General features: G+C 37.5%; 1 protein-coding gene across 2 annotated transcripts in view; it reads left to right on the top strand.

Moving 5' to 3' along the window:
- Positions 1 to 24,904, top strand: part of SLIT2 (slit guidance ligand 2) — a 417,531-nt gene that overhangs the window by 264,560 nt on the left and 128,067 nt on the right. The window lies entirely within an intron of this gene.

Here is a 24,904-nt window from a genome sequence, read left to right as displayed (position 1 = left end):
TATTGCAGATGCATTTGGTATGCAGTTGTATGCATTTCTCTGTCCTTGACAAATACAAGTCATGTGGTTAAAGCAAGGTCACATAAGAGGCAAAATGGAATGCTTTTACCCTCTTGAGAAATATGCATCAGGGAAAATCTTTACCTCGTATCTGTTACCTAAGAAAGCACCTCTTAACTGTCCAGCACATCGTATTACTGCTTTGGAGGCCGAATCTGAATTTTAACTAAATAAATAGGTTTGATTGTTGTTGAGGAATGAAAGAAGATCAAGTTTTTGTGCAAGGCCTACATAAAACTATTGCCGTCAAGTTGATTCCAACTTATAGCGACCCTATGGGACAAAGTAGGAGTGCCCCATAGGATTTCCAAGGCTGCAGATCTTTATGGAAGCAGACTATGACATCTTTCTCCCAAAGAGCAGCTGGTGGGTTCGAACTGCCAACCTTTTGGTTAGCAGCTAAGAGCTTAACCACTGTACTACCAAGGCTCAGTTTATAGGCCTGCATAGTAGTCAAAAAGAAAAAAAAAGATGAAATTTTAAGTTATTTTCAAAAACTGTCAGTTTTTTCCAGTCTAAGTAGTTAAGAGCTCAGGCTACTAACCAAAATATTGGCAGTTGAAATCTACCAGCCACTCCTTGGAAGCCCTATGGGGCAGCTCTCCTCTGTCCTGTAGGGTTGCCATGAGTTGGAATTGACTGAACGGCACAAAACAACAACATAATAAATTAACTGCCCTAAATTACTTTATATGAGAATAACCGTAACCCATTGCCATCGAGTTGAATCCAAGGAGCACCTGGTGAATTCCAACTGCTGACCTTTTGGTTAGCAGCTGTAATTCTTAAACACTACACCACCAGGGTCTGGGGTTTCTGTGAATAACCTTAGCTCACATTATTTTAAAAAGTCTCTACTATGTATTTAATAGTGTGCATAGAGTTTTTCAGTATATGAAACAACCCTCTTCAGGGACAGTTGAATCGGTGGATAATTGACACAAACATGGAATAATGGACATGTCTAATATTATTCTTCTCAATTTTTTAATTGATGGAGCACTCCCTTACCCATAGAAGACCTTTGTAAGTTTTTTTTTTTTTTAGTTGAGACTTGAAAGAAGGGTAAATATGATTTAGTAAGAGACAGGTGGCATTCCATGAAAGAGAAACATCAAGAGCAAAGACCCGAGATGGCAGTGAACGTTGTGTTTGAGTAATTATGCAGTTTAGAATCATTGGAGTAAAAGGTTCATATAGAGGCATCATGGAAGGTAATCCCCCAAAAAAGACATCGCCATTTAATTCTGAAGTCTCAGATTACTGAACACCTTTAAGTTTAGTTAAAAGATGTAAGATATAATGAATTGGGAGTAGAAAGCTGTCAAATAGGAGAATAACATACTAATTCATCCAGGCTCAAATACTTAGTAAGCATTCATTTAACCCAGTTGACAATGAGTTGACTCTGTTCGTACTGACTCCATGTTTGTCAGAGTAAACCTGTGCTCCAGGGGGTTTTCAACTGGCTGATTTTTTCAACGGTAGATTGCGAAACTTTTGTTCCATGGTGCCTCTGGGTGGACTCGAACTTCCAAATTTTCATTTAGCAGTGAAGCATGTTAGCCATTTGCACCTCCCAGGGATTCCCTTTCCCATAGAAAAGCACCATAAATTCTCCAGGGTCTCCCCTCAAGTGACTGGCAAATTTGACGTGCAAATAAATAACTTTGAAATCATGTAGGAAGTAATAAACATCATACACGAGGAACAAATAAACTTCAAGGTATTACAGAAGCTGTCAAATGAAAGGCAATATGCAGTAGTTAGTGAGAGCAAGAAAGCTTTAGCTAGAACTCCAGATATACCTACCATTTATAGTCTGTGAGACCATGACAACTTACTCATCCTCTATAAGCCTCTTTCTTCAACTGAAACTTAGAATTGTTGTTTATTTGAAATGAAACAATATATGTAGAGCTTTACATGCCCAGCATATAGTAATCATTCAGTAAATGATAACTCGATCACAGAAGGCTTCACGCAGGAGGTGACACCTGAGCTAGGCCTTAGAGGATAGGTAGAATTGGAAACACTGATATGTGAAAAGAACTTTTAAAATGAATAGAATGTTATGATCAAATGCAATAAGAATGAAAGCACAAGGCAGTACGAAACAGAAATCAGGTGTCAATGTGATTTCATACCCAAAGGAATGCTGGAAAATAAGGTTGGAATGGTAGGATTTTGAATAGTGTAAGGATGTTAGTCTTTATTTGAAATGCACTTGAGCATGTAGTTTTAATCTAAATCTTGAGGAAGAATTACTCTTACAGCTGTGTGCCAGTAGTTTGACAAAGGAAAGAATAGAAGGCAGGCAGCCTCTTAGGAGGCCATTGCATTGATGCTGGGGAAATGTCATAGAGCAGGAGGGCAGTTAGTAATAGTCAGAATGGAGATGTGGGAACGGATGTGATAGCTAGTGTAGAAGCAGAAATGATGAGATCTGCCATTTGATGAGATAAAGAGTAAGAGAGATGAATGAACCCAAGATGATGACAGAGTTTCAAGTATAAGAGACTGAGAGGTGGTGCTGATATCATTGTATTTAAGAAACCTAGAAGCAAGACCACAACTGGGAAAGAAGATAACGGTAAGCTCATTTTGGGAAATACTGAAGTACCAATGAGCTATTTATAGGTATTAGAATAATACAGACTAGAATAATGTTGGAGCAAGACAATGCCCTGAGAAAATGATTTTGAAGTAATTAACATAATAAACACAAAGTTGATAGCTGAAGCTATCAGTTGGCCAGGGGAAAGCAGAGCAAGAGAAGAGAAGAAAGCCAGAGGACCTAAATAGCACCGGCAGAGAGCCCTGGGAGGAACAGCCAAAAAGAAAAGAATTATCTGCTGAGTCAGATACTCCTGTTGCTAAATGAAGCTCGAGTCAGAAAGGCCTTCAAAGTTGACCAGCATAGTGTTCTTGGAGGATTCAGTTTTGATAGAGTGGTAGATAGATAAGCCACTTTTCAGAGTAAGAAAGAGCATATGTGACAAATACTTACAGACATTTGCTTGACGCTAAGTAAGAACCTTAGGTACCTGTACCAGCTTACCTACAAATTCGACTTAAAGATAAACTTAGGAACAAATCTTTTTCTTAACCTGGGGGTTACCTGTATTGGAGGAAGCAGATATGGAGCACATTGAAGAGTTTGACTGAAAAAGGATTTTTTAAAAGGACAATATTTACTATAAAGGACAGCCTTGGATTTCTTTTAAGATGCAGAAACCTGCAATCATAGAAAGTTAGAAAAGAAGAATGGGTTTCGTGAGTGTTGGAGTTAAGAGAAGAGATATATGTGGGAATAGTATCTTTCTGGACAGAGGAGAGGATTGATCAAGTCCAGATAATAGGAAAAGAGACCAGAAAGCTGTTGTGGGTTGACAGGTGAGATGCGTGTGCTGTACCTAACAGATAGAAAACAATATGAAACATTTAAAGTGGTCTGTCTTATGTAGTCTATTTTATTTTTTATCATAGAGCTTTTCTTCTATTCTCTATAGATTTTGTATAATGGTAGAATTTAGTAGCTTGAAAGTAGTACTAAATAATGTATCCCGTTGGGTTTCCCTACATTGGGATGGTGATGTATCAGGTAAAGCTCCAGTAAATTAAATTTATAAGTAGAGATGAAAACATACGTGAAGCTCTGGATGAATTTTACTTCTCTAATTATTACATTACCAGCTTTATCAGTAGAGCATCTGGTACTAAATTACGTTGATCTTCAACTCGAATAAAATACCTCTATTATCAGTCATTATAGTGACATAATTTACTAGCTTAGTAACTCATTTGTTTCTTATTAGAATAATGAACATTGGTAAAATTCATAAAATGTGGAAATAAAACTATACACCTTTTTTTTTAAATCTTTTTTGATTCCAGAAGTTTAATACATGGCAAACTGAAGATTACAAACTTCCTCCATATTATTCAAAGTAATTTTTTAAATCTAGATTTTAACTATAAATTATCAGTGGAATATTTTTTATTGCAAGTTATCAGTCATTTTCTTCAATAACGTTGAGTTGATTTCCTCTTATATGGTATGTCTTTATTCTTGTAAATGTCTCATAATCCAATTCTAACAAATAAAAGTATCTTTGTGCTATGTAAGAGGGATAAAGTGCCTATACCGTAAATCCTGGGCATAAAAACATGACTCATTCTTTTTTCTGGCTTTGTGTTTCCAATTATAAATTCATATTTCTGGTATTTGCTCAAACAATTATTTGTTAAGATACAGAAGGGAGACATTCTTTTGAAGTTAGAATAATTTGGAGAAGGAAGAATAGAAAGAGACCAACATTTATCTAATAACACGTAATGTTGAATACTATATATGCATTATATCATTTGATTGTTTCATTGACTTTAATGGGGATATTTATGGAAATTAAATAAAATGGGAACCCTAATACAAAAGCGTATGCCTGCCAGATTAAGATCGGTGGTTTTTTCTCCAAGACATTTTTGTATGGTTTTAGCATGGTCCAGAATCTTCCCTCTAATTTGCAAGCTAGGAATCTGATTTTGCGTGCCCCTAATTATGGAGATAGTACAGACCGCCCCCCCCCCCGCCAAAAAAAAAAAAAAAAAAACAGACCCGGCAATGTTTTATTTTATTCTATTATGCTTAAGTCAGATCTGAATTGATGGCAACTAACAACAACAACAAATTATCACATGGAGTTCCTGGGTAGTATAAACTGTTGATGTGCTCAGCTACTAACCAAAAGGCAGAAGGTTCAATTCCACCCAGAGGTGCTTCTGAGTAAAATCCTGGTAATTTACTTCCAAAAGCTCAGCCATTTGAAAAGCCTGTGGAGTGGGGTACTCCTCTGATACACATAGGCTTGCCATGCGTTGGGGTCAGCTCAATAACACCTGGTTATTGTTGTTGTTAATCATGACATTTTGTGATTGTATATGTAACAGTGTATTTATTTAACACCGGACTTTCCCCATTAATCTATACCCTCTGTGAAGGCAGGGTAAGTCCTGTTCTGATCACCACTGAACGTCCAGCAACAAGTCTAGTACCTGACCCATAGGATGAATGACTAATTTAAAAATTGATCAAACACTGAGAGCAGATTTATCTCTGAGAGGACGTAGCCATATTAAACAATATGAACAAATAAAACCTGAAGGAATATCCCTTTCCCTGTAGACAGAATGGTGCTTCTTAAGCATAAAATCAGTAAAAGAAAAGTTAAATGAATAGAATGTTTAATGGCATGGGACCAAAATGGAACCAGAATACTGAACATTCATTATAGTGTCCTCTTCCCCAGACTGGCTGGGTGTGTGTCTTCCCCAGACTGGCTTGGATGCCACTCTTTACATGTGTCTGAGGTCTCCTTTTTCTCTATTCTAATCTGATTAACCTAGCATCTAATAGATACCCTCCTTCTTTAGAGATATTCATTAACTTAATTATCTTGCAGATAAGCCTCAGACATCTTTTTCTAAGGTCTTATTTCCTCTCCAAAGGAACATATAAACATTTAGCCAACCTTTGAGAGCAGTCTCACTTTGATGATAAAGAAAAGAATGAGGCTCATGGAAGTCAAGAAATCATACAAAAATTTCAATTGTGAAGTAGCTAAGCTGGAGTCAGTCTTAGATCTGTTTGACTCCAAAGCTCATGTTCCTTCCCGTATCGACCTGCAGAAAAGAGAGGTGGGCATTGTCCAAAACCAAACCCAATGCCGTTGAGTAGAGTCTGACTTGCAGCGACCCTATAGGCATTGTAGAAGGGAACATTTTTAAAAGTCAGGAGAGGCTGACTGATACTAAGAAAAACCTGACAAGAGAAACTTTAAGAAACTTGCATATGAAGAGAACTTGGAAGGAGCAAAGAGAAAGTCAAAGCATAAATGAATGTAGCAAAACTAAAGAGCTGTTTCACATTACTTTATAAGTACTAAAATTTAATCTTTGCTATGCTCAGTTAAGTGTTCTTGTATCTCCTTAAATTTCATTTGCTCAGAAATTACCACAGTTTACTTAGATATTTTGAATAGACTGCAAGCGTGATGCAGGCAGAACCATGTCTGTTTTTTTCACCAGTATAGTGCCAAGACACAGATAAGAGTGTTGGGGCAAGGACAGTGCTGGGGGGAGGCAGAGGGAGTCCAGGGTACACTATCTTGAAAACCTCCAAGCCTACATTTTTAATGGTAAAACTATGACCAAGGCAAATGGGCTATTGAAGAGAAAATGGAGAGGAAACAATAAACTGTGTAGTGCAGATTAAAATGAGGAATAAAAGAAAAGAAGCTGTTGCTTCCCTGGACTCCTCCCAGCACTTTGCTGTCCGAACCTTGCTGGCTGGAAAACCTTATTCTCAAACAGATGGAATGCCTCGGGCAAATCTATATACAATCTGGCCCACGGTAACAAAATCATTAATAACAAATTGATTCTCTATGTATCAAATCCTCACAATTCCTTAAATCATGTTTTGAGGTATAATATCTTAAATACATTGATAATGATTGCTATAAAGTAGACATTTAGTTCTGTTCGACCCAGTTACAGATTTTCTGTGGCTTATTGTTTTGCTTTAAAATCACTATGACAAAATCCCAGACATCATGCTGAGTAGTTGGTAAGGTTGTAACGTGTAGGTTGTAAGAATTCAGTCTGTTTTCTCTCCTCTTATATCCTACCTCCTTTATTCTTGGGTGGCTTTCAGGGCTCAAAAGTTTGGAGCCACATGGTTCTGTTTCTTTTCATTGGTCTGAAGAAAAGATCAGGGATGTTCAGGTTATAGAAAGGGAAAGGATGCTACCAAAGTTCTCACGTTTTTAAGTATCTTTTCAGTGTTTCTTTAGATACATTGCAAATTCTCAGAAGTTACAATACTTTTTTGAAGAAGTGCTATTCAGATAGGTAAACCATGGAGCAAGTTCAGCTGTTCTCTTACTAGTCTTGTAGATAAGAAGGCTTTCAAAAAAGATGCACTATGATGGCGATTAGATATTAGTTTGGGGGGTACTTTTTCCCCTGTTTCCTCTGGATAATCTTCATGCCTGATTATAAAGAAACAGAAGGAAGAATGATTCTTGAATGCTATCTCTGGTTCCAACCTGTGTTTATGATACAGAATATCACTTTAAATATATGTCTTTTTCATCCATTTCTGTTTAGATGAACACATCTTCCCATATATTTTTAACCTTTTTTAATGCTATTTTTGCTTTTACCTCTTCCCAAATGTTGTATCCTCAATTCTAAATAGCACTTGTTCAATTTTGAATTCATTTGGGTCATATTCATCTGCCTTTCTGTGTGCGGGAAGTTGGTCTGATCATCTTGATAACACATTCTGTACTGGCTGATAAAGAAGTCACAGGCACTCACGAAATTAAGCACGATTTTTGATTATTTATTATGCACTTGGTAATGACTCAGCTAATAGCACAGCTATCCTGATACGTCATTAGTTGCTTTTCTTTTAATCAAGTCAAACATTTTTAAATAAGTTCTAAAAATAAATACAATATGAAATTTGACCACTTTTTCACAACGCATATAGATTAACTCGATTTACTCTTTGCGCTTGTTAGCATATTACAGTTTTGCACATTCCTGATTTTCGTGTTACTTCAGATCCACACACAGAATTCACTAAACTTAGAGGAGCCTTGGTAACAAAAAGGTTAAGCTCTCAGCTGCTCAGCAAGAGGTTGGCAGTTTGAACCTACTCAGCAGCTCTGTGGGAGAGAGACCTGTCACCTAACAATGACAACATAACGACATTTAGCTTCACGTTTTACATTTTTTTGTACCTTTTTGTGCTCTTTAGGTGAGCTAATATGGCTGCATTCTGCGTACGTTATACCCAGTAGAAATATATATGCAATAGTACTTTTTAAAATATCTTGTATTGTAGCCAACTCCTTTTTATGATTTAAAAAAAAAAAGTTTGCGAAATATTTTTTAAATTGTTCATTTTATTTAAAATCTGCTAAATCAGAATGTGGGAAACAATACATGCTCCAAAGGCTAACAGAAACCTTTTAAAGTTTTTGTACTGTGGAGGATAGTTTTGTTAGTTTCCATAGGAACTGGGTTTCAGATACAGAGCTGTCACCTAAGCTGTAGGGAATTAGAATTACATTCTCAAATTTGGTTCTGAGAACCTCACAGAAGCAGAAACCTAGGTATTTATTCCCCAAGTCTCATAAAAGGACTGTTTTTTTTTTTTTTATATCAATTAAATAATGTCATTTTGCCTTGAAAAGCCCTTAAATAAATAATAGTTGGATCAAAATGCAACTGTTATCAGAGTATAAAGTCAGTATTATTTCAGCTCTGATTATGTGCTGATAATGCCTATGATAGGAGAAACAAAATAGTATGATTCCTTTCTGGCAGTTGGTTGGTTTGTTTTTGATGAGTCGTCAGAAGGATGTGGCGTAAAAACATTTGAATGCAAAATTTATACATCATTTTAATTTCCTCAGGTTTATGGATTATATTTTGTCATAAACTGGGGTCCCGGAAAAAGTCAAAATAATTAACTTCCTACAGAAGGCAGGGAGCCAGTTCATTATTCAGTATACAGAGCAGAGAGGCTCCATGTTCTCCCTCTGAACAAACGTCTCTCATTAACTCCCAGTTATCTGCCGCCATACTGACTGTATGTAACCCATACAGCGACTTGGATAGATCCACAGAATATAATTAGGGAAGATAAATTATATAAGATAAATTTATAGATGAAGCTGTACCTGTGATTTCATAGACCATTCTGGAGTTCATTAGTAACTGCTAAAGTGTTTTCATCTTATTTTGACAGAATTCTCAATTTGATACGCATATCTTGAATAATCTCTAATAGCTATGGAATAATATAGTAGAGTAATTATCTTTAAAAAGTTACATATCACCTATTCCATGCAGAGAAACCATTTTTATTAAGACGATCTGTTCATAATAAGAAACTACGCATTTCCCCTCAAGTCATTTCTTATTTGTACCTAATTCCTCCAAAAAGTTTTTCATATAACATATGTTATACTATATAGGGAGCCCTGGTGGTGCAGTGGTTAAGAGCTTGGCTGGCATGTATTTGCACATACACACATCCGTACACACATTTTGTTTTTTTTTCATTGAATTGTTGTATGATCATTTAGGCAAAAGGCATTAATGGCTTTCTTAAGAGAAAAATATAGAAGACTGAATCAGATATTTGTGCTGTTAGTTATGTTAGAAAGTCAAAATGAACATGATAATAGAAATAAATTGGAGGGAAAGAAAGATTAAAATGACAAAAAGAATTTAAAGTGGTAACCGAATAGAAACCCCAACTGATTTCTCAAAAAACCCAAGGAGTCTGATGAGTATGATTGAAACAGAAGGACCTATGGAAAGGTAGCCTTTTTTTTTTTTCATATATTACATACTCAACAAATACGTCCGAGTGCCTACTCTGGGTTGGAGATTATAAATGAAATGGCACAGTCCCAGCCTTCAGGATGTTTACAGTGTCGAGAATTGAAACTTGACACGAGCAGAAACTTCTAAAACAGTGTAATAAGTAGTATGATGGGTATGCACAGGGCACTTGCAAGAAAGAATACCTTAGTCTGTCTGGGAGAATCAAGAAATCTTCAGGTAGGAGGGTGTGTTTTACAGGCCGAGCATTTGGGGACTTTCTAGGCAGGGGAAAAAGCCTCTGCAAAATCCCAGAAAAGTTAGACAATAGTGTGTGTCTGAGGAAATTAAAACAGTTTTCAACTGTTGTAGCAGAAAACTGAGGCCAGATCTTGAAGAAGAGCCTGTCCTGATGGCAACAGGATACACATTGTCATTGAGCCTGTTCTGACTCACAGTGACTGTATAGGACAGTGTAGAACTGCCCTGTAGGGTTCCCGAGGCTATAAATCTTTACAGAAGCAGGCTGCCACATCTTTCACCCACCCAGCAGCTGGTGGGTTTGAACCGCTGATCTTTCAGATAGCAGATGAGTGCTTTATCACTGAGCCACCAGGGTTCCTTTGGCAACGGGATGCAAGGAAGAATTTTGAGCGGGGTGTAGAATGGTTAGAGCACTCAGTTGCAAACTGAACAATCGGAGGTTTGAGTCCACCCAGAGGCACCTCAAAAGAAAGACCTGGTGATCTGCTTCTGAAAATAACAACCATTGCAAACCCTGTGGAGCACAGTTCTACTCTGATGCCCATGGGGTTGAATATCAAGTCAAAACTGACTCAACACCTGGTTAGTAGCATGATGAGTTTTATTAGAAAAATCACTCTAAGGCAGAGTGGACAGTGGTTTGGAGGAAAGATGCCCGCTGACAATGTACTAGTAACAGCCTCTGAAAGAGAGGAAGAGGGCCAGCCTAGCCAATAGCAGCAGCAGGAGAAAAGAGGAGGCATATGGACACATGTAAAAAGTAGAAGCAACATAACATTGTAACATATTAGTGGAAGGTTATTCCAGGAGGTGACCCTGACATTGATGGTGTTGGTTCCTAAAAGTTACACAGGAAAAAATGGAAACTCAACAGATACAAAATAAGAACTGTGCAGACTCTTAACATAAAAATGAGGACATCTGTGCCGTAGTCGAAGTATTGTTTATCCTTAGAATTGAGTTATAGAATGATGCTTACATAATCAACGGAAAAGACTGAGTTGAGACTTTATATAGTTCAAATGCTACCAATGATCACAGCGTTTTCTAGATTTTAGAGAAAAGATAATGGATAATTTGGAAGAATCACTCAATGCAGGGTTGGGGGCAAGCAAAATACCATCTACTTATTTGAGTAATACTGTTTGGCAAGTGATGCGTGAAGTCAATTTGTATAATGTTTTTACAACTAAAGTGATTAGCAAGCAGGAGACTTAGCTCAGTGCCTGACTCACATCAGGTGCCCAAAATGCATTACTTATTAATCCAAAACACAGCCACAAAAAGTCCAAGTATTTTTATCTTGGCTTGCAAAAGAAAAAAATTGTATATAAAATTTAGCACTACTGGCATTATGAATCTATACTATGTCCTGCTTAACTTAGTGATCCGTGTATGTAAGCCTGTTTTTTTTCTAAGCCTAAGCCCTGTGAGTGTTTATATTGAGTGTATCTTTGCATTTGATAATTTCTCCATGTAAATACATGCATGCAAATTTTAACACTCATTAGGGAAGTTACTATCTAAAATATGAAGTCAGTACCAATACATACACACTCACATACGCACACGCATGTGTACACGCACAGAGAAACTCAGATATACACAGAAACACATTTTTATGTCTTCCTTTAAATGCGTACACTAAGAGGAAAGATAATTGTTTCTAATATAAATAGAAGAAGGACCTGACGATCAACTTCTGAAAACAATTGGCCAAGGAAAACCTTATCAACAGCAGGAGAGCATTCTCTGATATAGTGCTGGAAGATGAGCCCCCCAGGTTGGAAGGCACTCAAAATATGACTGGAGAAGAGCTGCCTCCTGGAAACAGAGTTGACCTTAATGACACGGATGGAGTAAAGATTTCGGGACCTTCATTTGCTGTTGTCTCATGACTCAAATTGAGAAGAAAGAGCTGTGAATATACACTAATAATGGGAAAGTGGAATGTACAAAGTATGAACCTGGGAAAATTGGAAGTCATCAGAAATGAAGTGGAACACATGAACATTGATATCCTAGGCGTTAGCGAGCTGAAGTGAACTGGTATTGGTAATTTTGAATCAGATAATCATGTGATCTACTACACCAGGAATAACAAATTGAGAAGGAATGGAGTCTCATTCATTGTCAAAAGAATATTCCAAGATTTATCCTGAAGTACAACACTGGCAATGATAGGATAATGTCCATTTGCCCATAAGGAAGGCCACTTAATATGACTTTTATTCAAATTTATGCACAACCACTAATGCCGAAGATGAGGAAATTGAAGATTTTTACCAACTTCTGCAGTCTGAAATTCATTAAACATGCAATCAAGATGCATTGATAATTGCTGGTGATTGGAACGCAAAAGGTGGAAAAAAGAGGAAGAATTGTTAGTGGGAAAATATGGCCTTGGTGGTAAGAACAATGCCAGAGATCACATGATAGAATTTCGCAAGACCAATAACATCTTCACTGTAAATACCTTTTTTCACCAGCATAAACAGCAACTGTACACCTGGACCTCACCAGATAGAATACACAGAAATCAAATTGACTACAACTATGGAAAGAGAGGAAACCCTGGTGGCATAGTGGTTAACTGCTATGGCTGTAGGTCGGCAGTTTGAATCTGCCAGGAGCTCCTTGGAAACTCTACAGAGCAGTTCTACTCTGTCCTGTAGGGTCGCTATGAGTCACAATCGACTCAACGGCAGTGGGTTTGGTTTTTGGTTTATGGAAAAAGATGATGGAAAGGCTCAATATCATCAGTCAGAGCAAAGCCAGGGGCCAACTGTGGAACAGACCACCAGTTGCTCATATGCAAGTTCAAGTTGAAACTGAAGAAAATTAGAACAAGTCCATGAGAGCCAAAGTACAACGTTGAGTATATCCCGCCTGAACTTACAGACCATCTCAAAAATAGATTTGATGCATTGAACACTAATGACCGAAGACCAGATGAGTTGTGGGAGGACATCATACATGAAGAAAGCAAAAGGTTATTAAAAAGACAGGAAAGAAAGAATAGACCAAAGTGGATGTCAGAGGAGACTCTGAAACTTGCTTTTGAACATAGAGTAACTAAAGCAAATGGAAGAAATGATGAAGGAAAAGAGCCAAACAGAAGATTTCAAAGGTCAGCTCAAGAAGACAAAGTAAATTATTACAATGAAATTTGCAACGAACTGGAGTTAGGAATTCAAAAGGGAAGAATACTCTCCGCACTTCACAAGATGAAAGACCTGAAGAAAAAATTCAGTCCTCAAGTTGCAATACTGAAGGATTCTATGGGCAAAATGCTGAACAATTTAGAAAGCATCAAAGGAAGATAGAAGAGATATACAGAGTCACTGTACCAAAAAGAACTGGCCAAAGTTCAACCATTTCAGAAGGTAGCATATGATCAAGAATCAATGGTATCGAAGGAAGAAGTCCAAGCTGCACTGAAAGCATTGGCAAAAAAACTAGGATCCAGGGATTGAAAGAATGCCAACTGAGATGTTTCAACAAATAGATACAACTCTGGAAGTGCTCACATGTCTATGCCAAGAAATTTGGAAGACAGCTACCTGGCCAACTGACAGAAAGAGATCCATATTTGTGCCTATTCCAAAGAAAAGTGATCCAATAGAATGGGGAAATTATCGAACAATATTATTAATATCACAGGCAAGTAAAAATTTTGTTGAAGATAAATAAAAAATGCTTGCAGCAGTTCATTTACAGAGAACTTCCAGAAATTCAATCCAGATTCAGAAGGGGACATGCAAAGAGGGATATCATTGCTGATGTCAGTTGGATCCTGGCTGAAAGCAAAGAATACAAGAAAGGTGTTTACCTGTGTTTTATTGACTATGCTAAAGCATTCGACTGTGTGGATCATAAAAAATTATAGAAAACCTTGCGAAGAATGGGGATTCCAGAACACTTAATTGTGCTCATGGAGAATCTGTTCATAAACCAAGATGCAGTGGTTCTTACAGAACAAGGGGATACTGCATGGTTTAAAATCAGAAAAGGTATGTGTCGGGGTTGTATCCTTTCACCATACCTATTCAATCTGTATGCTGAGCAAATAATGCAAGAAGTTGGACTATATGAAGAAGAATGGGGCATCAGGATTGGAGGAAGACTCATTAACAACCTGCCTTATGCAGTTGACACAACCTTGCTTGCTGAAAGTGAAGAGGTCTTGAAGCACTTACTAATCAAGATCAAAGACCATAGCCTTCATTGTGGATTACAATGCAACATAAAGAAAACAAAAATCCTACCAACTGGACCAATAACCAACACGGTGATAAATGGAGGAAAGATTGAAGTTGTCAAGGATTTCGTTTTACTTGGATTCACAGTCAGTGTTCATGGAAGCAGCAGTCAAGAAATGAAAGAACACATTGCATTGGGCAAATCTTCTGCACAAGACCTCTTTAAAGTGTTAAAAAGCACTTTCAGGACTACTGTGTGCCTGATCCAAGCAATGGTATTTTCAGCCACATCATAGGCATGTGAAAGCTGGACAGTGAATAAGAATGACCAAAGAAGAATTGACACCTTTGGATTATGGTGTTGACAAAGAATACTGAATATACCATGGACTGCCAGAAGAACAAACTAATCTGTCTTGAAAGAAGTACAGCCAGAATGCTCCTTAGAAGCAAGGATGGCAAGACTTCCTCTCCCGTGCTTTGGACACGTTGTTGGGAGGGACCAGTCCCTGCAGAAGGACATCATGCTACATGGAGTGTTAATGAAAAAGGAGATCCTCACTGAGGTGGATTGACACAGCGGCTGCAACAAAGGGCTCAAGCATAGTAACGACTGTGAGGATGGTGCAGGACCAGGTAGTGTTTTGTTCTGTTGTGCAAAGAAACTGTGAGTCAGAACTGTCTCAACAGGACCTAATAACAGCAACTGTAAATGTGTCAGTCGAATTTACTTTCAAGGGGATGTACCCTTGAATGAAATCAAAGAAATAAAATAAGATTGAGAAAATGGATCACTTTGAGAATAAGTCATTAAGACAGGGATGGCCTGTAATCAATTAGTATCGACACAGTCCTATAGCAAAAAATGCTAGCCTTATACGAAGTATTTCCCTCTTGAAGCCAATATTCACTCAGCTGTAATATTTACTAAATTAACAAAATTCTGTAGATTGCAGTTGTAAAACAGAAATAGCATTGTAGCCTGAAGTATCTTGGGTCGTTTTTGTTAGGGACATATAAAGGATTTCAGTGGCATGCTTTTATGGTTAAAGTTAGATGTAACATTCCTGAAATATAAAGTCATTACTCTAGAATCATTATGGAATAGGCTAGAGAATCCCAAATGTCAAAGGAATATTGCTACTTCTTCCTTTTCAAATCCTGGGTCCATATTACCTATGTGAGAACGTATTGGCCACACTGAGAAGTTTAAGAATCAGAAGCTAGAGCAATCTCTCCCCAATCTCCTGCTTCATCCCATTAAATCTATTTTCTCTTCTCTAGCAGCTGTTTTTTGCCATTTAGGTTAAAAGCAGATGGGGAAAATGGAAAGAACTGTCAGTTTTATTGCCGTGTATAATCAGCATCTGGGCTGTATGTTACAGACACAATCAATCTACACTCATACTTTAAGCACATTGTAAAAACTTTTTTTTTGAGTCTCTAAGAAAGTCTCCAAATTACAGAAAATGCTGTATTTTAATAACATAGATCATGGAGATAACAATGAGTAGTAGTATCCTCAGCTGCTTTGTGAAGGCTGTGTGTGTATATGTGTTTAATATGCCCTGATGGAGTTACCAGCAAAACTGTACTGTTAATTTGTTTAAAAGCATGTTTTGCAAATGTACATATTCATTTCACAGTATAGAGAAAATTACATATCAATTTTATTTCTTTATATAATGTATATTTAAAAAATAAAGAAACAGGTTGCCATGGACTCAATTCTGACTCATGGCGACCCCATGTCTATCAGAGAACTGTGTTCCTTAGGGTTTTCAATGGCTGTGAACTTTTGGACTTAGATCTCCAGGCCTTTCTTTCTAGGTGTGTCTTGTTGGGTTCGACTCACCACCCTTTCAGTCAGTAGATAAGCACTTAACCATTTGCACTACCCAGGGGCTCCTATATAATATTATATGTTTGCTATAACTAATTAAGGAAACACTGGTGGTGTAGTGGTTAAGAGCTACAACTGCTAACCAAAAGGTCGGCAGTTCACATCCACCAGGCGCTTTTTAAAAACCCTATGGGGCAGTTCTACTCTGTCCAATAGGGTCACTATGAGTCGGTATTGACTCAATGGCAATGTTTTTTTTTTGGATAACTAATTAAATATTGTAACTAATATTTGCTATAGACTTTGTTGTATAATGCTATATACTATGTGTAGGATTGTATATAGCATTATACATGGAGCCCTGGTGTTGCAGTGGTTAAGAGCTCAAATCCACCATCCCTTTGTTGGGAATGCTGTGGGGCATACATATATGTGTGTGTGTGTGTATATACGTATATTTACACACACACATAGACATGCATATATATATACACATATATATGCATATATATGCCCATATTTTTATTCTCTCATCACTTTTTGTGCAAGAAAAAAATACTGTTTACATATCTTTTACATCGCATGTAATTTTTACCCAAACCCTTAAGATAGGTTTTACTCGCCCCCTTTTTCCAAGCTCCCACATAGCTGTCAGTTTGTCGTACTGTGGGGGCTTGCGTGTTGCTGTGATGCTGGAAGCTATGCCACTGGTATTCAGATACCAGCAGGGTCACCCATGGTGGACAAGTTTCAGCTAAGCTTCCAGACTAAGACAGACTAGGAAGAAGGACCCAGCAGTCTACTTCTGAGAAGAAGTAGCCAGTGAAAACCTTTTGAAAAACATCAGAACATTGCCTGATAAAGTGCTGGAAGATGAGCCCCCCAGGTTGGAAGGCACTCAAAAGATGACTGAGGAAGAGCTGCCTCCTCAAAGTAGAGTTGACCTTAATGGCCTGGATGGAGTCAAGCTTTCGGGACTTCCATTTGCTGATGTGGCATGACTCAGAAGAAACAGCTGGAAACATCCATTAATAATCGGAACATGGAATGTACTAAGTATGAACCTGGGAAAATTGGAAATCATCAGAAATGAAATGGAACACAGAAACATCGATATCCTAGGCATTAGTGAGCTGAAATGGACTGGTGTTGGCCATTTTGAATCTGACAACCATATGGTCTACTATGCTGGAGTATGACAACTTAAAGAGGAATGGCGTTGCGTTCCTTGTCAAAAAGAACATTTCAACATCTATCCTGAAGAACAGCGCTGTCAGTGATACGATAATATCCATATACCTACAAGAAAGACCAGCTAATACAGCTATTATTCAAATTTACACACTAACCACTCAGGCCAAAGATTAAGAAATTGAAGATTTTTACCACCTTCTGCAGCTAATATTGATAGAATGTGAAGTCAGGATGCACTGATAATTACTGGTGATTGGAATGAGAAAGTTGGAAACAAAGAAGAAGGGTCGGTAGCTGGAAAATATGGAGTTGGTGATAGAAACAGTGCCAGAGATTGCATGATAGAATTTTACAAGACCAATGACTTCTTCATTGCAAATACCTTTTTTCAGCAACATAAACAGCAGCTGTACACATGGACCTCGCCAGATGGAATACACAGGAATCAAATCGGCTGCATCTGTGGAAAGAGATGATGGCAAAGCTCAATATCAGTCAGAACAAGGCCAGGACAGACTGTGTAATAGACTATCAGTTGCTCATATGCAAGTTCAAGTTGAAACCAAAGAAAATTAGAACAAGTCCATGAGAGCCAAAGTACGACCTTGAGTATATCCCACCTGAATTTAGAGACCATAATTTTTTTCATCAAGAATAGATTTGATGAGTTGAACACTAGTGACCAAGGACCAGATGAGTTGTGGAATGACATCAAGGACATCATACATGAAGAAAGCAAGAGGTCATTAAAAACACAGAAAAGAAAGAAAAGACCAAAACGGATGTCAGAATAGACTCTGATATTTGCTTTTAAACATCAAGCAGCTAAAGCAAAAGGAAGAAATTATGAAGTAAAAGAACTGAACAGAAGATTTCAAAGGGTGGCTCCAGGAGACAGAGTAAAGTATTATAATGACATGTGCAAAGAGCTGGAGATAGAAAACCAAAAGAGAAGAACACCCTCGGTGTTTCCCAAGCTGAAAGAACTGAAGAAAAAATTCAAGCCTTAAGTTGCAATAGTGAAGGATTCTACGGGGAAAATATTAAATGATGCAGAAAGCATCAAAAGAAGATGAAAGGAATACAGAGAGTCATTACACCACAAAGAATTGGTCAACGTTCATCAATTTCAGGAGGTAGCATATGATGAAGAACCGATGATACTGAAGGAAGAAGTCCAAGCTGCACTGAAGGCATTAGTGAAAAACAAGCCTCTAAGAATTGACGGAATATCAATTGAGATGTTTCAACAAACGGATGCAGTGCTGGAAGTGCTCATTCGTCTATGCCAAGAAATTTGGAAGACAGCTACCTAGCCAGCCAACTGGAAGAGGTCCATATTTATGCCTATTTCCAAGAAAGGTGATCCAACTGAGTGCAGGAATTATCAAGCAATATCATTAATATCACACAGAAGCAAAATATTGCTGAAGATCATTCAAAAGTGGCTGCAGCAGTACATGGACAGAGAACTGCCAGAAATTCAGGCCAGATTCAGAAGAGGACATGGAACCAGGAATATCATTGCTGATGTCAGATGGATCCTGGCTGAAAGCAGAGAATACCAGAAGGATGTTTACCTGTGTTTTATTGACTATGCAAAGGTATTTGACTGTGTGGATCATAACTATGGATAACGTTGTGAAGAATGGGAATTCCAGAACACTTAATTGTGCTCATGAGGAACCTGTAGACAGATCAAGAGGCAGTTGTTTGGACAGAACAAGGGGATACTGGGTGGTCTAAAGTCAGGAAAGGTGTGTGTCAGGGTTGTACGCTTTCACCATACATATTCAGTCTGTATGCTGAGAAATAATCCGAGAAGTTGGACTGTTTGAAGAGGAACGGGGCATCAGGATTAGAGAAAGATTCATTAACAGCCTGCGTTATGCAGATGATAGAACCTTGCTTGCTGAAAGTGAAGAGGACTTGAAGCACTTGCTGATAAAGATCAAAGACAACAGCCTTCACTATGGATTACACCTCAACATAAAGAAAACAAAAATTCTCACAACTGGACCAATAAGCAACATCATGATAAATGGAAAAAAGATTGAAGTTGTCAAGGATTTCATTTTACTTGGATCCACAATCAACAGCCACGGAAGCAGCAGTCAGGAAATGAAAAGACATATTGCATTGGGCAAACCTGATGCAAAGGACCTCTTTAAACCATTGAAAAGCAAGGACGTCACCTTGAAAACTAAGGTGGACCTGACACCTGACCCAAGCCATGGTATTTTCAATCTCATCACGTGCATGTGAAAGCTAGACAATGAATAACAAAGACCTGAATTGACACCTTTGAATTGTGTTGGCAAAGAATATTGAATATACATGGACTGCCAAAAGAACAAACAAATCTGTCTTGGAAGAAGTAAAACCAGAATGCTCCTTAAAAGCAAGGATGGTGAGACTACGTATTACATACTTTGGACATGTTGTCAGGAGAGATCCGTCCCTGGAGAAGGACATCGTGCTTGGCAAAGTACAGGGTCAGCGGAAAAGAGGAAGACCATCAAAGAGATGGATTGACACAGTAGCTACAACAGCGGGCTCAAGAATAACAACGATTGTGAGCACGGTGCAGGACCTGGCAGTGTTTCGTTGTGTTGTATGTAGGGTCGTTATGAGTGGGAACCGACTTGACGGCACCTAACAGCAACAGCATTTTCCCAAGAGGGAAGCAAGGACTGAAAGAAAGAAGGTAACTTTTTGGAAGGTCAGAGCTGATCAGAGGCAGATACAGAATTAAACGCAAGTCTGCTGGAGTCTAAATCTCGTAACTTTTAATAATTAAGCTACACATTTTTTTAAGTCTCTCAGTTTTCACATGTACAACAAGTATCAATGCCTCTTTTGGAGGAGATATTTGTGCTTTGCTTTTGAATGTTATTTTGTATAGTTTGTCATATGATTTAACTTGGAAAATATTGAGAGTAATGGTTAAGAATTGAAATCTAGTGAGGTGAAAGTGTCATTGAAAGTAAACGAATACTGTTTCAACCCAAAACCATACCCACTGCCATCAAGTCCATTCCGACTCATAGTGACCCGGTAGGACAGAGTAGAACTGCCCTACAGGGTTTCCGAGGCTGTAAATCTTTATGGAAAGCAGACTGCCACATCTCTCTTCTGCAAAGAATTTCGTGGGTTCGAACCTTGAGCTTTCGGTGAACGGCTAAGAATTTTTAACCACTGTACCACCAGGGCTCCTGAATATTGTTTAATATCTTGTAAATGTCTTCAGAGCTAGTCAGAGTTTTTTAATTGCTTGATTATATGTTGTGTTGTATTCTCTAGTGATGTAAGGCCTGCTCTTTGATAACCAGTGTAGAATAGTTATATGCCATACAGCCCATCAGTCCGTGAGTGTGACAGAATTGGAAGTCATTGGGCTCAAAGCTGTCATTGGAATAATTTCCATATACTATGGGCTTCAAGTATAAAAGCAGTGGGGTTATCCATAGTTTTCTATTTTCTGTCACCTTTTCAAAATACCAGTAATTATAGAGCAAGAGAAATGGGAGAGGGTCCTTTATTGCTTAAATATGCTTTTGAAAGTTTTTGGTTGGAAGAGTTACAAAACTGTCTCCATTTTCTTATCTCATTGCACTCATGACTAAAATTGCCCTCTGATTTGGAAGAAACGGTAAAAGCCATTACTTTGTCTGTACATACATACCAAACCCCATTGCCGTCGAGACGATTCTGACTCATAGCGACCCTGTAGGACAGAGTAGAACTGCCCCATGGAGTTTCCAAAGAGCACCTGACGGATTCGAACTGATGACCTTTTGCTTAGCAGCTGTAGTACTTAACCACTACACCACCAGGGTTTCCATATGCATACGTATATATTCAGTGATAAAATATTTTGGAAATGTTCATATAAATGTGGGGAAAAGCTACTGGCTACATTTATATGAAAAAGGCTTCTTGGCAGCATATGGTTTATAGGATTGTCCCCTCAATTCACTTTCTAAATCTGTTTTTACTTTGAAATTAAAATATTGAATTCTCTCTGAAGGACTGACACGTAGAAGGGTCTTAATTATAGTGGCTTTTAGCAGAAGATGCAAATACATCTTAGCCATGATGCTACCTGCTTTTGTAACTCTGAGATGCTTTTAATTAGATTCTTCATGGAAGAATGAATACAAATTCGCACTCTATAAAATTCAGCAGGTTCTTTTCAATTAAACCAAAAGGTTAGAGGATAGTAAAGCTAGAAAATATAGATTTTATTTGCCTTTTTTTATACTTTAATCCAAAAACTCTAATACTTTTCTCCCATATTTTTTGTAATCCAGTTTAAAAAAACATTTTCCTTTTCTTAGGTGAAAGGACACCATTTGAAATATAAGTTGTTTTAATTTATCAAATAGATTCTAAAATTCTTGTAATGAAAAAGAAAATTCCTTTATCCTGGAAACCCAGAAGTTTACAGACACTATACATTAGTCTATAGTTGGTCCACTACAGGAGAGAACATGGCATGTTTTAAAATTTATTGTTTGACGTCTCTCCATGGTAGAATAGTTTTCTGCTTGAGAGTATGCCTCTTTGAATGAAGGATGCAATTATGTGTGGCCTTATTGGACTGCAGAGGCAATGCCGTAAAAACCGATTCGTTGGTGAGTCAATGTAAATAACATTAGCCCTGTTTCAAATACCTTTTTCTTCTTTTTTCTGGAATGTGGATGGAAATAAGTAGATAAGTAAAGAAAAACAAAAAATCCACGGCAAATGCCGTTGTTCACCTTTTTCTTAAATCTAGCACTATTTAACCGTTAATTCTGCTTATTGTATAACTTCAAATATTAAAGTATGTTTCAAAAATTCTCTTGATAGGCATTTTCTTAAAAAATGTAACACATGACCTCACTTATCGTGTGTGTTTTTGTTTTGTTTGCTCTAGCGGGGATAGTTATCAATAAAATTATATTTGAATGCTATAAGAATAATCTTAAGTATTCTAGATTCTGAGACCTAGAAATAATAAATGAATTTTAAAATTCGAAAGGAAGCTGTTCAGTTATATTAAATGATAGAATTAGCTTGGCCACATTGGTGAGTTAATGACATTTCAAAAGTTGAAATGCTGAGTAGAGCGTTTTAAAAATTTTGTATTAAATAAATTAGCTTTGAAATAGAACTGCAAACTTAGATATTTCATCAATAAAAGCTTCACGAGAGTATGAACATGTCTGCTTTTGATCACCATTAACATTTCGTATATTGTTCTGGTTGTTGTTAGTTGCCACTCCGTGTGCTCTGACTCATGGCAGCCTTGTATGTAACAGAATAAAATGTTGCCCGGTCCTGTACCATCTTCATGATCTTTGAGATGTTTCAGTCTGTTGTTGTGGCTATGTGTCAATCCCTCTCGTTGAGAGTTTCCCTCATTTTCAAAGATTTAAATATTTGTAGAGTGAATGAATGAATGAATTCCTGCTTGCCTTAATTTCATGGACGTCAAATAAAATTTATGGAAAATAATTATTTGAACCAGTTTTGCGTTACTGTTAAAAGAACTCTAGTCAATAATTATTTTTATTTTTCCTCATCTTAGCGTTATGCAATGTTGAGCAATATCTCTAACACATTGAAGTGATATTTCATTGGCCTGGATTCAAAGAATGTCATCTAACTAGTCAATAGTATTCTGTCTATAGCTTTTTAGCATTTTATTTTCACTTCTTACAATTTATAAGGTACAAGAATAGATCAAGGCCAAAAAAAAAAAAAAAAAAAAACCTTTTCTCTAAACCATGAATTTAAAGTTTTCTAATCAATAATGTAACAGTGAAATGATTTAAATGCCCTCGCTGTACTTAGAGTTTTGGGGAAAAAAACACCCTTTCTTAAGACATAAATAAATCTGGACACACAAATCCATGTTTTCTTCAGGCTATTGATTTCTTGTCTTTGGGGGTAAATCTGCCTCTGAGGTGCCGGCAACCTAGTTGTTGTTAGGTGCTGTCTGGTGGATTTCAACTCACAGCAGCCCCATGTGAGAGAATAGAACTGCTCCGTAGGGTATGCTAGGCTATAGTCTTTACAGGAGCACATTGCCAGGTCTTTCTTCCTCAGAGCTGCTGGGTGCCTTTGAGCCACCATCCATCAGGTTAGCAGTGGAGCACTCAACGTTGGGCCACCAGGGCTCCTTGTGGAGAAGGGATCTGTGAAAAATGAATACAACATGGTGAGATAAGAACAAAACAGTTGAAAAGAGAAAGTCCTTAGCCATAGTGACAACTAACTATACCTGAGAAATTAAAGTAAGGCTTCAAAAAGAAGGTATGCTTTTGTAGTCTTAGAATAAGGAAATAACATTCTTAATAAAAATGTAAAATTATTACTAACATAAATGGAATAACAGGGAAATGATTAAAGAAATATGGTACATTTTACAAATAGTATGTTGTGCAGGCATTAAACATAATGTCTACCAAAAATTTTAATGATCTGAGGAAAACGTGTGTGTAATGTATATGACTCAAAATACTGCAGACGTTAAGATCTCAATTACATAAAATAAATGTGCATGTAAAAAAGATGTAAGCAAAGGGCACTGATCTGAGTGTATTATGGGCGATTTTAATTTTCTTCCTTACATATTTATACATTTCCCAAATTTTTGTATAAAAATAAATTTCTTTTAATGTGAACAAAACAAATTTCTGCTTTGGAGATGAAGAGAATTTTAACTAACAATACAGGTGATAGGGAAAGATTTACCTTTTGTATGAGTGAAGGACATGATGCTTGGTAAAGTAGAGCTCAGTGAAAAAGAGGAAGACCCTCAACGAGATGGATTGACACAGTGGCAGCAACAATGTGCTGAAACATAACAACAATTGTAAGAGTGGCGCAGGACCGGACAGCATTTTGTTCTGTGGTGCATAGGGTCACTATAAGTTGGACATGACTGTACGGCACCTAACAACAACAACAACAAAATGAAAAAAGGAGGAGAGCATTGGAGGAATAGCTATGGTTAGGGAATTAGAAAGTGAAGCCATAAACTCAGAATGAGAAATAGTAGAGTGAGAACCAGGGGGCTATAGTGGCACATTGCAACAAAAGAAGGATTGTCAGCGTATCAAATGCTGCATTGAGTTCAAGGGCAATGAAGTTTGAGGAAAGCCTTTGTGTACCGAGATCAAGAGGTCACAGAGTGAACCCTGACACTGTTGAAGAACACATGGTACTATGAGAAAACTTTGGAATCAGAAAAGACCAAAATTTAGGCAATTTGACTTAACCTTTTAGGGGTATTTTGTTTGTTTTTATTGTATTAGGATTTATTAAATATTGGTAATACCTATGTGTTAATGTATTACCATCATTTAATAAAAATTAATCAACATAGAAAAAACAAAAGGATTGCCTGTCAAGACAATTCCAACTAATAGGAACCCTACAGGACAGAGCAGAACTACCTCATAGGGTTTTTAAGGCTGTATATCTTTACAGAAGTAGACTGCCGCATTTTTTCTTCTCCAGAGTCGCTGGTGTTTTCAAACTGCTGAACTTTCGGTTAGCAGCCAAGTTCTTGATCACTCTGCCACCAGAGCTCTTTCAATTAATATATAGGATATATCCATAGTATCTGTCTGTCTATCTGTCCTATCTATCTGTCTGTCCGTCTGTCTACTGCCTGAGTGGTACAAACAGTTAAGCACTCGGCTGCTAGCCTACAGGTTGGCAGTTAGAACACACCCAGAAGCACCTTGAAAGACAGGCCTAGCACTCTGCTTCTTAAAGGTCTTAGCTTTGGAAACCCTATGTAGCAGTTGTATTCTGCACACATGGGTTGTCGAAAGTTGGAATCGATTTGGCAGCAACTTTTACTGGGGTTTAGCATTATATGTGTATGTATATAGATATAGACACACACGCATACAATCATGCATTACATAAAGTCCAT

This window comes from Elephas maximus, chromosome 5, assembly GCF_024166365.1.
Source record: "Elephas maximus indicus isolate mEleMax1 chromosome 5, mEleMax1 primary haplotype, whole genome shotgun sequence".
Taxonomy (NCBI): domain Eukaryota; kingdom Metazoa; phylum Chordata; class Mammalia; order Proboscidea; family Elephantidae; genus Elephas; species Elephas maximus.
This window is presented reverse-complemented; position numbering and strand designations above follow the sequence as displayed.